General features: G+C 43.4%; 1 protein-coding gene and 1 pseudogene across 1 annotated transcript in view; both read right to left on the minus strand.

Annotated features, from left to right (window-relative positions):
- SMIM13 (small integral membrane protein 13) overlaps positions 1–17,519 on the minus strand; it is a 34,842-nt gene that overhangs the window by 10,793 nt on the left and 6,530 nt on the right. The window lies entirely within an intron of this gene.
- On the minus strand, positions 10,227–12,350 carry LOC118676317 (annotated as a pseudogene).

The raw sequence follows: 17,519 nt of genomic DNA on the forward strand, positions 1-17,519 counted from the left end.
ACATGGCTGCTTTTTCCAAGCTCTATGTGACTTTTTAGTTCATATCCTCAAAAAAGCAACCTGGAATCTCTGTCCCAACTTGGGTCAGGTGTAAGCCCCAAGACCAATGTGCATTACCTGGGTTAGCTATTGTGAACATGGCTGTAGGGCCTACTCTTAAAAGTTCAAGTGATTTTAGAGATTGGAGGGGAGTGGGTAAAATACTCTAGAGAAAGAACTCCAGTAAAATGTCTCCTCTACTTTTATTAGGGAACAGGCTCCTGGAGGATGTTCTCCACTGAGGGACTCACGCCCCAAATCCCTGAGCTGGCAGGCAATTCTTTTAATGGGTAAGGTGTAACCCAAACCTTCAATTTTCTTGGGATCTACCTCAATTCCTTTAAAATCTCAACACATATGTGACCTTTGATGAATATTCACACGGCAAGAGGTCCTCAACCTCTGTAGCAGAAGAACTACTTAGGGTAGTGGTGGAGATGGCATCAGATGAGAGTCATATATCTCTTTTAGAGAAAGGGGCACATGTAAATGCAAGGGAAGTTCAAAAGCATTTAATATCCAGCGAAATTACCCCAGTTGGAGATAATGTGGTTACCACATTACAGCCATTTACAGGAAGAATCACTCAGACTGGGTACTCATCTTATTCTACTACGGAGCTTCGAAAAATTGCAGATTCCCAGCAACTTCTCCCTGAATTCCCAAATTAATCTCCAGAAATTGTGTTTACTCATTTTTTTAGTCCCCTAGATGATTCTGACGCACACACAAGTTTGGAAAAGACAAATGGAGTTAAGAAGAACCATGAGTACTGTTGCAGATCAATTACAAAGATTGGCCAAGGAAAAGGACGAACGGATTAGCAATGGAGCACCAGTGGGGAAGAGATGAAACAACAACTGACCAGATCACCTATTTGAGAAGATCCTACTTCAGAAAGGCAGGAAAAGCCACCTTAGTATTAGTAATTGGACAGAGTATATAAAGGGGAGCTATAAAGACACTGCCCAGATATTGCTGATGGGTGGGGCAAAGCTGCAAGGAGACAATGGATGTGTGATGAATGATGCAATGGATGGTCAGAAGTTGGACATAAAGAATATCTTTGTTCCACCCTACCTAGTTTTGCTCAGTGGATAGAGCATCGGCCTGCGGACTAAAGGGTCCTCAGTTCAATTCCAGTCAAGGGCACATGCCCAGTTGCAGGCTCAATCCCCAGTAGAGGGCATGCAGAAGGCAGCTGATCAATGATTCTCTCTCATCATTGATGTTTCTATCTCTCTCTCCCTCTCCCTTCCTCTCTGAAATCAATGAAAATATTTTTTTTAAATATCTTTGTTCCAAGTAAAATTGTATTGTCTGGTTAAACAGAATGGTTTATTATAACATTTATGTAGTCAGAGTTCATTCTTTTGTATACTATGAATATAAGAGAAAACATGCGGAAAGATACATAATATAAAACGAAGCATCACATTCTATCTACATGTTATTGGTTGTAAGAGATCATCAAATAAGGAGAGAGGAATATGTTGTGGAGTGTGTGTTGGGAGGGGGAGAGGTACCACAGACCCAAGGGATAGAATCACCAGTTCACTCTGACTTTACCATAAGAATAGACCCATGGCCGGCAAACTGCGGCTCACGAGCCACATGCGGCTCTTTGGCCCCTTGAGTGTGGCTCTTCCACAAAATACCACATGCGGGCGCACGTACAGTGCGACTCAAACTTCGTGGCCCATGCACAGAAGTTGGTTTTCGGCCTGGGCGAGGCTATTTTGAAGAAGTGGCATTAGAAGAAGTGGGGGGTGTCGGCCGGTCAGGCCACGGGAGATGGGGTGCAGGCGGGCCGCAGGATACGCAGCGCGGGGGAGGCACGCGCGATTCATGCACGAGTTGAGTGAGCCAGTCAGTCAGCAGTCTCATTGTGCAGTGGTTAGTGCTAGTTGCGTCCGCAAATCGCGTGCGGGTGACAAAAGATAGACAAAACAAGTATACAAGACGAGTGTGGATGGGAGAGTTGGAAGGGGTCGACCTCAGCGAACGTACCTCAATCAGACTGAGGACGTTTTTAGCAAAGGCCAGCTTAGGAGTACCCTAATTAAGTTAATAACAATGTACCTACCTATATTGTTTAAGTTTAAAAAATTTGGCTCTCAAAAGAAATTTCAATCATTGTACTGTTGATATTTGGCTCTGTTGACCAATGAGTTTGCCGACCACTGGAATAGACCAACCTAACTTGGACTCTGGGCTTTAATGACTAACTTTTCCCAGGTGTGTATATGTGTCTTTAGGGGGAAGCAGGATAGGAGAAATAATACCACTAAATAAAACTCAGGCTACCTCTTACTAAAAGGGACCTTCCTGCAGTACCCTACATGCCTATAGCAGAGAGAACCTCTTATCGAAGTACTAGGAGCCCAGCACAAGATTTTGAATCGCGCAGAGCCGCCCACCCTCAAGTCGCTGGTCCGGCCCTGCCTCGCTCCCCAAGCCTCATAACAGCCGCGGCCGCTGCCAGTCTGGCCCTGCCTCCCTCTCCAGCCCTTGAAGCAGCCACGGCCGCTGCTGATCAGGCCCTCCCCCAGCACAGGCACGCAGAGGCCCCTGCCACCTCACCCCCAAAGCTGCGCGCAACCTCCTCCTGTCTGGTCCACCCGTTATGGTGTCCCGGTTAATTAGCATATTTCTATTTTATATATAGATGGCTCATAAAATTCCTCCCACCAAAACCTAATATGCAGACCAGAAACTCCTTACTTGTCCTTATTCTATGAGGCATGTGTCTTATAGCTTGTCTTAGGATTTAGTATGAAAACATGGGAACAGAGAGAAAAAAAAGGAGAAGTGTGGAGGTCTGGGGAAGGACTGTCCAGAATTAATCAGAAATTTATACTCTGTCCAATTATTTAGACTGTTAAAACAAGTATTGCAGTTTTTTATAGTTTAAATTAAGGCAAGTCTGTGCCTTGCTCCAGGATGAAAGGATTAGCAATGGAGCACCAGTGGGGAAGAGATGAAACAACACGTGACCAGATCACCTAATAAGCTCATACCGAATAAGCACTGTTTATCAGAAAAACTGGCTTGTAACAGAGGGTATGTATTCTGGGATAAGCAAAGGAGCATTCACTTGTGTATGCCAAGAGTTGGCTCAAAAAAATGAACTACACTATACATTTTCTATGCAAGATAAATGGGCTGGCAGCAGGAGGGTAGTAATGAACTTGAGTGATGAATCCTCACCATCAACACACCACAAACATAGAGGAATAGTTCTAACAGAGTTCACAGTTCACAAAATGCTCTTACATTCAACATTCCATTTAAGCCTCTGAATTAACTGGACTCAGAATCATCCCCAATTTCTAGATAAAATAAAGGCTCAAAAGTGACTCATAACCACTGAAGAAGGCCAGCCAGGCAAAACAAAGCAATGAATTTAAAAATTGTATCAGATTTCTTAGATTTTCATGGTGAAAGTAAGGTAATTAGGGAATGAGAATTTGATTTCATTACTCAAGATTTTTTTAAGTCAAAAGCCTAGAGACAGAATAATCACAAATTCTTATCTTTGTGGAATCATCCCAATGGAGTTTTACATAATCCCACCTTCATGATGGTATCTAAATTGTTAACTAACTGGCACTCTATCAATCTCAATTTGTATAAAGCTCTTTTCCATTTTCAATCCTATTACCTTATTTTCATTTTACTCTAAAGGCAGCTAGGGCTCACTTCTAAGACAATATAAGCTAAGTAAAAATAGAGCCATGCTCTTCCAATTCCTACCATGACACTTCCTCTATTGCTCCCTCTACTGTCCGTTCTTAATGACACACTGGGCAACACCAGAAGATAAGCCACTAGAGATACTATTACTGAATCAACACAATGTGGAACCATAATACCTCCATATCCAAAACTCTTTTATCCAAAACCTCTAAGACATTTTTAAAGTTGCCTTTTAAAACCTCTCCTCTTGTCAATTTTCTTCTCCCTTTGGGGGTCACAACACTCCCATGGGTCCAAATATTACCTCTATTACAAATAACAATCAAATTGTTCATCCATACCTTATAGCTTCTTCTTTTGATTTTATATTTATGTATTAGGGACTGTATCCTCTCCCCATCTCTCTAGTGGGCACACTGCCCCGCCCCCTCAGTGCTACAGATTCCACCTTAATAAACCATCACCCATCTGTTTCCTTCTGTATGTTCCTAGTGCCATTCTCTACCCTAGATCAAATCCTTATTATCTGTCAACTAGATTATCACCATAACCTCTTATATCTTAGAAGCATGTGGGAACCACACTGCTTGGCCATGAATCCTAACTCAACAACTTACTTGCAATTTGGGAAGGTTAACATCTATGCGTCTCAGTTTCTTCTTCTATCAAACAGAGATAACAGTGCCTACTCTCAGAGTCAATATGGTAACAAAAATTATACATGTAACACGCTAAAAAGAATGCCTGGCACATAGTAAACACTCATCAAATGTTAGTCACAGTTACTATCTCCTCGGCTCCAGACATGAGGCTACTAATGCTGTTACTGAAAACTAGAGGCCCCTCTGACTCCAAGAGCACACTCACTTTCCCTTTCTATCAAAGACTGAAGATTGCTTTCCTAATGTCTGCGGAGCAGACTGGGCAGGGCAAGGTGGGGCAGACCAGACCTAAGCAAGTGGAGCAGAGCAGAGCAGAGCTGTCTAGCCAGAGAGGGACCTCACTCCAGGGTCACCTCACAGCTATGCTGTTCCACAGCCATGATGTCCTGACACCCATGCTGAATCACAATTGAGCTATTTACAATGAATAATAAAGTTTTCTTCTTACACCATACCCAAAATTGGGGATTCCTGTTGGCACTGAATTGGTGCTAAGGACCATCTGTTGATGACCCTTTCTTTCAAAACTGTACTGGAGGTGCAATGAGGCAAAAATTAAAAGACATACAAATTAAAAACAATAGGTTCAACAATCTTCATTTACAGTTCACATGACTCTGGGTTAAAAATCCTGTAGAATTTACAAAAAATAAAGGAATTCTCTCTGCTTCCTCTCCCCTCCCCAAATCTTACAGAACAGTGAAATTTGGCAAGATTGCAGGATATAAAGGCAATATGCAAATACATGAATGCATGACAATGATTTGAATGAATTTAGCAGTTTTGCAGAATATACAAAATATATTTTTGTATACAAAAATCATTTGTTTCTACATATTAGCAGCAAACATTAAAAGAATACCATTTACAATAGCATCAAAAATATGAAACCTTTACAGTTAAATTAGACAAAATTAGTGCAAGAACTAGACTACATATCAAAATATGCAAAATGTTGCTAAGATAAACTATTAAAGTCCTTTAAGAAATGAAGATATAATATGGTCATAGTCCTCAACATTAAATGTCAATTCTCTCCAACTTGACCTATAGAGTCAATATATCAATTTTGACAAGCTGATTCTGATGTTTATACGGAAATGCAAAGAAACTAAAATAGCCCAAACATTTTGAAATTAATAACACTATATAATCTATACAGTTGACATAAAAATAGACATATACAGGTCAATGGAACAGAATAGTCCAGAAATAAACCTATACATATAGAGTGAATTGATTTGCAACAATTGCCCTTTAAATAAAAACAGTTGGATGTAATTATGTAAAAAATAAGAACCCCAATCCTTAACTCAAACCATACACAAAAATGATCTCAAAGTAGATCGCAGACCTATAGGTAAAACCTAAAATATAAAACGCCTAGAAAAAAATTGTAGGAGAAAAATCTTTGTGACCTTCAGGTAAGTAATTATTTCTTAGATAGGACTCAAAAACCATTAAATACAAAACAAAACAATAAGTGAGACTTACAAAACTGGGAAAACATACAAATGAAATTGCTTATTTCAGAGAGTGCTAAGAGCTCTGAAAACTAAGGTTAAATGAGATAGAGTGACTGGCTGGACTACCTATGTGGTCAGTTGATGTGAAAACCTGAACGATGAGAGGAACTGGCCATGTGAAGAGCCAATGGAAGACCCAGGAAAGTACAAGGTCGGCCTGTTGGTGGGCTGTTGAGAATAGTGGGAAGAAAAAAGAAAAGGTGCATGAAGCAGAGGGCTACATCACACAGATCCTTGAAGGCCATAGTAAAAAATTTAAGCTGTACTGTATTTAGAGGGAAATGAGAAACCATCAGAGAATAGATTTTAAGCAAGGAGTTGAGGCAGGGCAGTAAGAAGCTAAGAATATTCCTTGGCAAATGGAATGGGAAAACTGAGACAGATAGTTAAATGGCTAAGCAGTTTACAGCCATCTAGTGAATCAAAAATCCTATCTTCCATAACCAAGGACACTTAAGAGTAAATGATTTACACTTCTCTACAACCAGAGGGTAAAATAGCTTAAATCACCCTATTCAGAGAGATACATAGTAGAAATCCAATAATACCATTTGCCAGCCACACCCAAGGACAGATAAAGAAATAAATCTCATTTTGGTACATCAACATAAAGCTGATGAATATTTTATTGAGATCCTCCCCTAAGACCTCCCCTGAACCCCAGCCTTTAAGACAAAGGACCCAGAATGCTTCCCAAGAACACAAAGGTACTTCCCCTTCCCCCTCTTCTTCACTTTAGGCACGAATCTCCTAAACGCTAAGGGACCCCATGAGACTTGCAACCAAGGGAGCAATGGGCAGCAGCTCCTCAAGGCCCCCTTTTCTCTGACTTTCCACTGCGTTGACAGCAGTCCCACCTTTGCTCACTTCTTTCCCATAACGTTTCTAAAGAGCCAAAGCAGTCCCACCTAGTCTCTCCCGTTGCTTCTTGAGTCCTTAGCCTTCCCTTGTTTCACAGTCCCCAGCCTTAATAAATGTACTCTCAAAATTACCTGGGTTTCTGTTGTGAAATCTTTCCTCCACAAAGTCAAGAACCCACACACTTCAGGCCGGCCCAAGGTGGACAGGCTCCGGGACCAGGCCCTGTCCATTAACAGAGGGATATTTTTAAGAGTGGTAACTGATCCATCAAAGCAAAAGAAAGAAAACTCTGGATGGCAGGAAAGGGGAAGACTAATTGGAGCCAAAATTCTATAAGGACCAGTAAAAAAGTCTTGAGATGGGAAGAGGGGTGGGGAGGGAAGAAAAAAAGGAAGAGTTCAAAGCCCACTTACAGAACTGTCTTGTAGGCAGCCAAGTTTACAACACCCAAGAGGGAAATAAGAGGATGTCTCCCTGGAGAGATGGAATACCCAGAGAATAGACCTCCAGACACTTACAATTGGAGATTCCTCTAAAGAAGAAACCCTATTATCCTGCAGTGAGCCCAAAGCAGACACTGAGAATTTATCACCATCTTTTACTCCCTTACCCTTAAACATGAACAGAAAACAGATCACTAAACATTTGCAGAAAACCTCCAGTCACAAAAAGATCCAAAGTAAACAAGCAAAAAGAAATATGTGTTAAAAACAAGCAAAAATACAAGGAAAAGAAAAACACTTTATTAAAAACAACAAAACAATTATAACTAATATGTTTATGGAGATAAGATATTACACACAGCTGCCATAAAAGGAGTAATCAGAAAACAAGAAAGCTCTAAAATTAAAAATTAGATAGCTAAAATAAAAAATTAAGAGGTAGAAAATAAAACCCCAAATATCTTCCAAAAGAAAGGGAGAGGACGAAGGTAAGGTAGAAAATAAAAGCTAAAAAGATAAAATTAAACAAGCAGCCCAAGAAATCCAACATCCAACCTACGGAAGTTGCAGAAAGGATGAAGAAACGAAGGGAGAAAATTATCAAAAATATAACAGAAAAATTTCCCAGAAATGCAGAATAAACCCTGAATCGAAGGAACCAGAAAAATGAAAAAACATACCAAAGCATATCATTACGATGTTTCAGAATAGCAATAAGGACGGAGAAAGAGAAGGTATTACATTTCTCAAAATCAGACCTAGGAAGCTAGAAATCAATGGAGTAATATTTTAAAATTCTGGATGAAATTATTTGCAACATGAAATCTATTCAAATTATCGATCAAGTATAAAGGTAGAAAATAAAATAAATAAAGAGACATTTTCAGGCAGACATTAGCTCAAAAAATTATTTTCCATGAATTCTTTCTTAGAGAGCTACTGAAAAATGTGCTCCAACAAAACAAGAGTATAAACTGAGAAAGATGGTGACATGAGATCTGAAAGCAGTTTCCAGCAGAGCGGGTAAAGGGTAGGCAGAGAATAAAAGCTGTTGAGAAGGAAGAAGGGCTTTGGGACTGGGTGGGAGAGTTGGAGGTAGGGACAGGGGAAGAAAGGAACAATTTCTTTGAACATATGGCAAATATTACTAATGGATGTGTGTAAGAGTATGGAACATAGGGGAGGGTGACAAATAATGTGTATATACAAAACAGTAATACAAGGTAAATTAAAAATGCAATTATTAACCTCAAGAAAAATGGAGAATCACCGTGCTCTCCCTCTCTTTGCTGGAGCACACCTGGGCCTCTCCTCCCTCTTTCATCCCTCAAGGGGTGTGTCTCTCTCCCTCTTTCTCCTAAGCTCCAAGCGCCTGTCTATTGCCTCTGTAATCTTCTAAATAAACTTTCCCTTATAATTGGAGAGAGAGAGAGAGAGAGAGAGAGAGCCATATAATAAAGGAAGTGTAGTCAAATTATACTATTTGACCAGCAGGGATAATTTACAGAGTCAAAATATAAATTTTGACTATCAAGTTAGCCAAATAATCATTATTAATGGGATGCAGGAAAAGAAATGGGGACTTTACCATGGTTACTAATGTCTAAAACTGCAAAAATCAAGAAATAACTATGAATAAAGTATTCAGGAATATGGAAGTAATTAACTAGGGGAAACTGAAACTGAGAGTGAGAACTGCATTTTCCCTAGTACTATTGAGACAGGCCAGTAAGCCAGGACAAGCCAAATCGGAAAATGAAACAGATAGTTAAACAGCAGTTTACAGCCATCTAGAAAATCTGCATGCCAAGCAGTTTGCAGCCATCTAGCAAATCATGTCTTCTCTAAACCAAGGACACTTAAGAGTAAATGATTTGCACTTCTCCCCAACCAAAGGTAAATAGCTTAAATCACCCTACTCAGGGAGACAGAGAGCAGAAATCCAATTAGTGCCATTTGTCAACCACCCCCAAAGACAGATTAAGAGAATAAACCACATTTTAGTACATCAGCATAAATCTGATGAATATTCTATTGAGAACCTCCCCTAAGTGCCCCGCCTTTAAAACCCTCCAAAACACAGGTCCTAACACATGCTCTCCCTTCCAGGTGCATGCCAGCATCTTTCCCCACAGGCATGCCTTTCCTAAACTCTAAGGGACCCATGAGGCTTGCAACCAGGGCAACAATGGGCAGTGACAGTTCATCCCAGGTAAACCCCTGACTCTATCCCCAAAGCCCCCTTTTCTCTCACTTCTTAGTGAGTCAAAGCACCCAGCCTAGGCTCATTTTCCCAGTCCTCCTTGTTTCATTGTCCTTGCTTTAATAAACGTCCTCTAAAACAGCAGTTGCCAACCTATCAGACCTCACAGACCACCAATGGTCCGCGGACCACTGGTTGGTGATTGCTGCTCTAAAATTCACCTGAACTCATGTGAAATTTTTCCTGCATGAACTCAAGAACCCACACACTACCTGCTGGCCCTAGGCAGGCCCACTCAGGGCCAATTCCCCTCTCCAGTAACACTACTGACTTTTTAACTTGATTTCTTTTGTTCAAACCTTTAATATATATATATAAAATAAAATTCCAGAAAGGAAGGGAGAGGGAGAGATAGAAACATCAAGGATGAGAGAGAATCATTGGTCAGATGCCTCCTGCATGCCCACCACGGGGGAAAAAGCCCACGACCTGGGCAGGGCATGTGTCCTGTCTGGGAATCGAACTGCGACCTCCTGGTTCATAGGTCGATGCTCAACCACTGAGCCATGCCAGCGGGCTTGTTCAAAACTTTTGAGAAAATGTTTTCTGAATAAAAATGTCTGACCAGCATGTGAAACGTAGGTTATAAAGAAAAGAGGGAGTGGAAAAACACTAGTTAGGAAACCAAGACAAGCCAAAAATTAAGGTGGTGGTGGTGGCAGACATGGAAAAGAAAACATATCAGATTTTTTTTTTTAATCTATTACACTTTTAATTGACAATGATACTAGCTTAACTTTTACCTGTAACTCCCCTCCAAACAGACAGACTTCTTTTAAGAGGAAGGAGTTCCTTACACAAAATGCTTTGTGTTCACATAAATCTGTACTATTCAAAACAAAACCCGTTCTGCTGGCAGAGATTGTGGGTTCGCAGGGACATTAAAACTTTCATTAAAATGGCAAGCAGAGTCTTTATGTCTACAAATTACACATTCAATAGTTCCACAAATTTGGCAAAGTTCATGACAAAATCTAGGATGTTTTCATCAAATCATAGACATAAATATGGAAATCATCATCAAACTTGATGAAATAGACAGATGGTTTGGCTTCAACTTGATGAAAGACCATGCCAGTCCTTTTAGAGCCATCTTCTTTGGCATATTCCACTGGTTTGCCTACCAGGCTGTCCACAACTTCTCCTGGTTCCCTTTCTGCTGGAGGTGAATCATTAGAATCAGGCATAATGTGTAGGTCAACTTCTTTATAATCATCTAAGACAGGGGTCCTCAAACTACGGCCCGCCGAAAACATTTATCCGGCCCGCCGGGTGTTTTTGCTGCCGCTGCCTGTCCTGCTTAGCAGCCGACTCGTCCCGGGCCCGCAGTGTGCATGTGTGGAATGTCTGAGAGACAGTGAACTGGCCCCATGTTTAAAAAGTTTGAGGACCTCTGATCTAAGAGCTGGTACATGTACAACACAGGGTCTTTCTCATAGATGATGTAAAACCATGCGTTCATTATAAGGGCACGTGCTAAGATCATTCCCTTCCATTCATCTTTAGAACTATCCTCAGTCTCAAGCATGTGCTCTACAGCTTTGTCAATCATTGTGTCGGCTAAGTGTACATTGCCAGTTCGAGATGTTGCAACTCTATCAGGGAGGACATCCAGTGCAGAAACTCTTTCATCTTTATTAAGTTCTAGTCCATCAACACAGTCAAATCCATGGTATTTTTTAAGATACAAAGAAGGGTTTACAGGTCCAGAACGGTTCCTTTCCACTGGGTAACAGGGCCACTGCCCTCCTTCCACCCATGCTGAATCCTGCAGCCTATGATGTTCTGTCGAGGCTGGGACACGGGTTTGCTCAGTCCCACGCTGCTCCGGTGTTTTTTGTGGGACATCCTTTTCTTCATCATGCTTGCAGATACACCAGCATGGCCTGCATCAGCTCTGGATCGCTGGCCAGATGTCTTCCTAAATGGGGTCGTCATTCATCTGCATTTAAGTGAGCAGCAAAGCTGCTGAACTAGGGTGAATATTCAATATGCTCCAATTTGTAACTGTGCATAGAATTTCAATGTTCTTGTTAATCCATCATTGACATGCCTCTTTTACAAATTCAGCAAAAATACGTGAAATCATAAGCACTCTGTCGGCCACTGAGGCTGCTGTCCTCAGTCGGCAGTCCCCGCCATCCCACACTGTGCTCGACCTATATCAGATTTTTTAAAGAGATCAAATTGGACTTCCAGATGGAGTGGCTATTTGTAAAGAAGATGGATAGAAAGTAAATAAAAGGTAAAACCTAGAATTACACCCAAATCCTTAGCTGCCGGTAACATCTGAGATGGACAGGAGGGACAGGTGGTATAAATCAAGAGTTCTGTTTTAGATATATAAATGCTCCTCAACTTACAATGGGGTTATGCAAAACATACACACACACACACACACACACACACACACACACAAACAAAACAAAAACATAGTAACTTGAAAATGCATTTAATTAACTTAACCTACCAAACATCATAGCCCAGCTACCTTAAATGTGCTAAGGGTAATAGCCTTCCTCTTCTTCCAGTAACAGGAGACACAAATGGGCGTTTTATAGACATGATGGGATGTCAAAATATAATATCCAAAAAACACAACACAGCACACTTGTAGAGTACCAGTGGTGTTTACCCTTGTGATCAGTTTTTACCCTCATGCTCTTGTGGCTGACTGGGAGCTGCAGCTCACTGTGCTGCCCAACTTCACAAGAGTATCCAACTGCATATTGCTAGCCCAGGAAAAGATCAAAATTCAAAATCTAAAGTACAGTCTCTACTGAATGCATATGGCTTTTGCAACCATCGTAAATGAAAAAAGTCAAAAAATCCTAAATTGAACCATCATTGTAAGTGAGGGACCACCTGTATTATATGTGAGATGCTTATTAGATCTCCAAGTGGGTATATTAAAAAAAAATAAAAAATATTTTCCTGGACAGGCAGCTCAGCTGATTAGACCATGATCCTGATATGCCAAGGCTGTGGGTTTGATCCCTGGTCAGGGCACATACTAGAAGCAACCAATGAATACATAAATAAGCAGAACAACAAATCAATTCTCTCTCTCTCTCTCTCTCTCTCTCTCTCTCTATCAAATCAATAAAAAAAAACTTTTTTAAAGGAAAAAAGTTTGATGCACATGGCTGGGATAGAGGAGAGAAGTGGAAGCTGAAGTTATTAATTTTAGTCATTAGTTAGAGTTAGTTTATATTTAAGTCTCTAGGACTGGATAATCTATAATAATCTATAATAATCTATAATAATAAAAGCATAATATGCAAATTGACCAAATGGCCAAACAGCAGAACGACCTTCCGGATGAAGCTAGGGCTGCGAGGGCCAAGGCAGATGGGGCTGCGAAGGCTTACTCTTGCACAAATTTCATGCATAGGGCCTCTAGTATATTATATAGATATGAACGAAAGGAAAGAAGTTGAAAGCAGAAATATGTTTGCATTACAACATAGTATATTATAGAAATACTAGAGGCCTGGTGCACAAAATTCGTGCACAGGGGGTGGGTCCCACAGCCCAACCTGCATCCTCTCCAGTCTGGGAGCCCACAGGGGAACCCTATCCAATCTGGTAGCCCTGATGGCTTAGGCCCACTCCCTGTGGTTCCCTGCTCTCTGCGGGGCCTGGCCTCTCCACAACCACTGCTCAGAGGCTCTCCATGGCCCAGAGGCCCTCCACAGCCAGGGCGGGACGCTTGCCTCGTCGCCACAGTGACAAAGCAAGCATTCCGCCAGGCCGCTCACGCTGCCTGCTCTCAGTGGCCGCTCCCCCAGGACTCGGGGACTCCAAAGGGGCTGAGGGGACTGGGCACCGCCATCTTTGTGATAGAGTGACTGTTAATTTGCATATTACCCTTTTATTAGGTATGATAATACAAAATAGCATGCATCTCAAGGAGAAAGAGCAATAAATTCTTATTTCATAGAGAGATGATAGATAGAAAGATATATATAAATTGATGGATATCCTATCTAATAAAAGAGAAACATGGTAATTAGCTGTACCTCTGCTACCCTTCCCATTGGCTAATCAGCGAGATATGCAAATTAACTGCCAGCCAAGATGGCGGCCAGCAGCCAGGCAGCTTGAAGCTAACATGAGGCTTGCTTGCTTCAGTGACGGAGGAAACCAACGTTCCCCGCCTGCCTTGCCGGCCTCTGAGCTTGCAGTTTGAAACATTGTTACAAATATAGAAGCTAAACAAAACCCCAGAAACCAGCTTTCAGCCAGCCAGGATCTCAGAGCTGGAGTTGATAGTGTTTCGATTATAGAACACAAAAAAACCAGATACCTGCTTTCAGCAGCAGAGGCCTCAGAGCTGGAGCCAGACCTAAAGCTGGCCCAGAATAAAATTTAAAAAAAAAAAAGGAGCAGCTGGGAGCTTCAGTCACCCGCCAGCCTGAAAACAGCCCTCAGCTCCTCACCCAGACTGGCCAGGCACCCCAGTGAGGACCCTCACCCTGAAGGGTGTGTGACCAGCTGCAAACAGCCATCATCCCCTCACCCAGGCTGGCCAGGCACACCAGTGGGGACCCCCACCCTGAAGGGTGTGTGACCAGCTGCAAACAGCCATCATGCCCTCATCCAGGCTGGCCAGGCACCCCAGTGGGGACCCCCACTCTGATCCAGGACACCCTTCAGGGCAAACCAGCTGGCCCCCACCCATGCACCAGGCCTCTATCCTATATAGTAAAAGGGTAATATGCCTCCCAGCACCGGGATCAGCAGAGCTGAGAGGCTTCCCGGCACCGGGATCAGTGTGACAGGGGGCAGCGCCCCAAACCCCTGATCCACCCTGCTCTGTGCGTGACAGGGGGGAGCTCCTCAACCCCCTGATGGGCCCTGCTCTGTGCGTGCAGGGTACGGAGCCCCAACCCCCCTGATGGGCCCTGCTCTGTGTGTGACAGGGGGCAGTGCCCCAACCCCGATTGGCCCTGTCTGTGCGTGACAGGAGGTGGCACCGCAACCTGCCCATCGACCCTGCCTTGAGTGTGACAGGGGGCGGTGCCTCAACCCCCAATCGGCCATACCCTGAGCATGGCTGAGGGTGGCATCGCAACCTCCCAATCCGCCCTGCTCTGTGCATGACAGGGGGCGGCGCCCCAACTCCCCAATCGGCCCTGCTCTGAGCCCGACCAGGGGCTGCACCTAGGGATTGGGCCTGCCCTCTGCCACCTGGGAGCAGGCCTAAGCCAGCAGGTTGTTATCTCCTGAGGGTTCCCAGACTGCGAGAGGGCACAGGCCGGGCTGAGGGACTCCCCCTGCCCTCCTTAGTGCACAAATTTTTGTGCACCGGGCCTCTAGTATATATATAATTTACATACTTATGAATGTACTAGGATAACATAAAATGTATTTCCTACCATAAATTGTGATAAAAAAACACTTTAAAAATTCCATGGGATGAGAAGCCAGAAAAAGACAAATAATTAGCCACAAAGGTAGAAAGAACACCATGAAAGTATATGTACTAAAGCCACGAGAAATGTTTCATGGAAAGAATGCTCACTTGTATAAAAGATTGAGTACAATTGGGACTAATAAGTGACCACAGACTTGGCAATATGGAAGCCATTTGTTACTGACCTTGACAAAGGCAGCTTCAGTAAATGGTGCGAGTGCAAAACATTTTAGACTGAATGAGAGACTGACAAAGTGGACACAATCAATATAGACAGTAGAAGGAAAACCTCCCCAGGAATTTGAAATTTGAAAATCAATTCACTGGGTAAAAGAGCCCAATCAGAGTTCTAAAATAAACTTGCTATGATTTCCATGGGGCAGACCTGTGTCATAGATGTCTAACCCCCAAAGTCAACTGTAGTTCTGTATTTGGAGATAGGGCATTTAAACAGTTAATTAAGGTAAAATAAATTAATAAGGATGGGACCCTAATCCAATATAACTGTTGTCCTTATTTGAAAAGATTAGGACACAGCCACACAGAGAAAAGACCATGTGAAGACACAGGGAAGATGCAGCCATCTATAAGCCAAGGAGAGAGGCCTCAGAAGAAACTAACCCTACTGACACCTTGATCTCAGATTTCTGGCCTCCAGAACTGTGAGAAAATAAATTTCTGTTGTTTAATGTCTGTGGTATTTTGTTATGGCAGCCCTAGCAAAGTAATACAAGGCCCTAGTTTCTCCCTCAAGTCTGGGTGGATCCTCCCCTCCTCTTCACAAGCCCCAGGCCCACCCAAGTCAAAACATGAAGCTACCCCATTGCAGTAGGCAGTTAGATAAACATGAGCAGAGCAAGGATGATGGGCCAGGTACAGAAGGTCACCGGGATGGAAAGCCCTGATTGCCTAGCAACAGACAATTGTAGGGTGGGATCTCCCCCACCCTGACCCCCAGAGTGACCTTTCCTCCCCTAGCATATCGCTGGTCATGCAGTTTGGACCCCCTGACCTTTCCACCCTAGAGATAACATCTAGGCCTCAGTTGTATTTTAGCTTGAGGCCCAGATAAGCAACAAAACCAGCCACAGTTATACTCAGGACCAGCTGCATTGAATAATGACCCCCTCCCCTGATGCCAGCCAATTAATCAGTGGAGACCACAACCCTAAAAGGGCAACCTGGAAAACTGCTGAGATATTCTCTTGGAGCCTCACCTAAAATTTCCACCCTTAAAACCCTTAGGAGGTAGGACCTAGCTTGCTCTCCCTCCTAGGAGCCAGCCAGGCCTTTCCTTTTCCCCTCTTTTATCTCCCCCCACATTGACACACAGCTACCATTAGCTTCCTCACTCCCAGGCTCCAAGGGTTCTTCCTTTACCTCTATAACAACCTCTGTGTTTTATAAATAAATGTTCTATTACAGTTTGAGTCTTGGCTCTGAATTATTTCCTACCCAGAACTCAAGTACTGAGACTGCTGAACCCAGGTCCACTCTGACCCCATGGGTCTAACATACAGTGTCATTTCTGCCACCTACACCACCATCATTAGTTCTTCCAACAGAAAGTCTTGGATTACTTCTCCAAAGTCAAATAGCTACTGAGAGCTGAGAGTGTTACTAGAAAGAGGACCTGGCCCTGAGTGGGTCTGCCTAGGGCCAGCTGGTAGTGTGTGGCTTCTGGACTTTGTGCAGGAAAAATTTCACAACACAAGTCCAGGTGAGTTTTAGAGAATGTTTACTAAAACTGGGGACAATGAAACAAGGAAGGGCTGAGGAAATGAGACTACTTTGGCTCACTCAAGAAGTCAGGTTAAAGGGGAATCTTGGGACAGAGTCAGGGGGTTTGCCCAGGATGAACTGCCACTGCCCATTGCTGCCCTGGTTGCAAGTGTCATGGGTTCCCTTAGAGTTTAGGAGGTGCATGCCTGTGTAGCAAGAGGAAGGGGAGGGAAGGCAAAAGGCTAGGGATTCTCGTGAGAGGGAGAGAACACACTGAACCTCGTTTTGAGGGGGTTTTAAAAAGGTTGGGTGTTTTGGGCCACAGGAGACCGCGGACTGTGACCCAGAGCAACCTGCGCCCACTCCATACTGGGGAGGAGCAACCTGGAACAACCCAGCTCACGCTTCACTCCACCCACAGGAAAGCAAGGACTGTGTGACCCAGAGCAACCCATGCACGATCCACCCTGAGCCCAAGGACTTGCTGCTGGGGCTACCCGGAGCAACCAAGAACATGCCCCACTCTGGGCCACAGGAAAGTGCTGCTAGGGCAGTCTGGAGCAATACAGTGTGCCCAGCCAGGGGCAACAGGACTGTGATGAAAGCGTACTGCCAGAGGGACTTAGGGCACCACCCTGCCACAAGTGCTGGGACCACACAGCGAATTACATGCCAGAGGCCTCTGGGTCCTCACAGAAAGTCGCACATGAGAGGAACTGTGCAAATGCTCCCACCACCCCAAGCATCTGAAGAAGACAACTGAGGGACCAGATCCATGGGAGAAGGGGATACAACTCAGAGCAGAGACAATAAAGCCTTTGGGCTAACGATATCCGGACCATTGGCCAGATAGGGTCTTCAACCTCTCAAACCTCAAACAGGGTG

Source organism: Myotis myotis, unplaced genomic scaffold, assembly GCF_014108235.1.
Source record: "Myotis myotis isolate mMyoMyo1 unplaced genomic scaffold, mMyoMyo1.p scaffold_m19_p_2, whole genome shotgun sequence".
NCBI classification, from domain to species: domain Eukaryota; kingdom Metazoa; phylum Chordata; class Mammalia; order Chiroptera; family Vespertilionidae; genus Myotis; species Myotis myotis.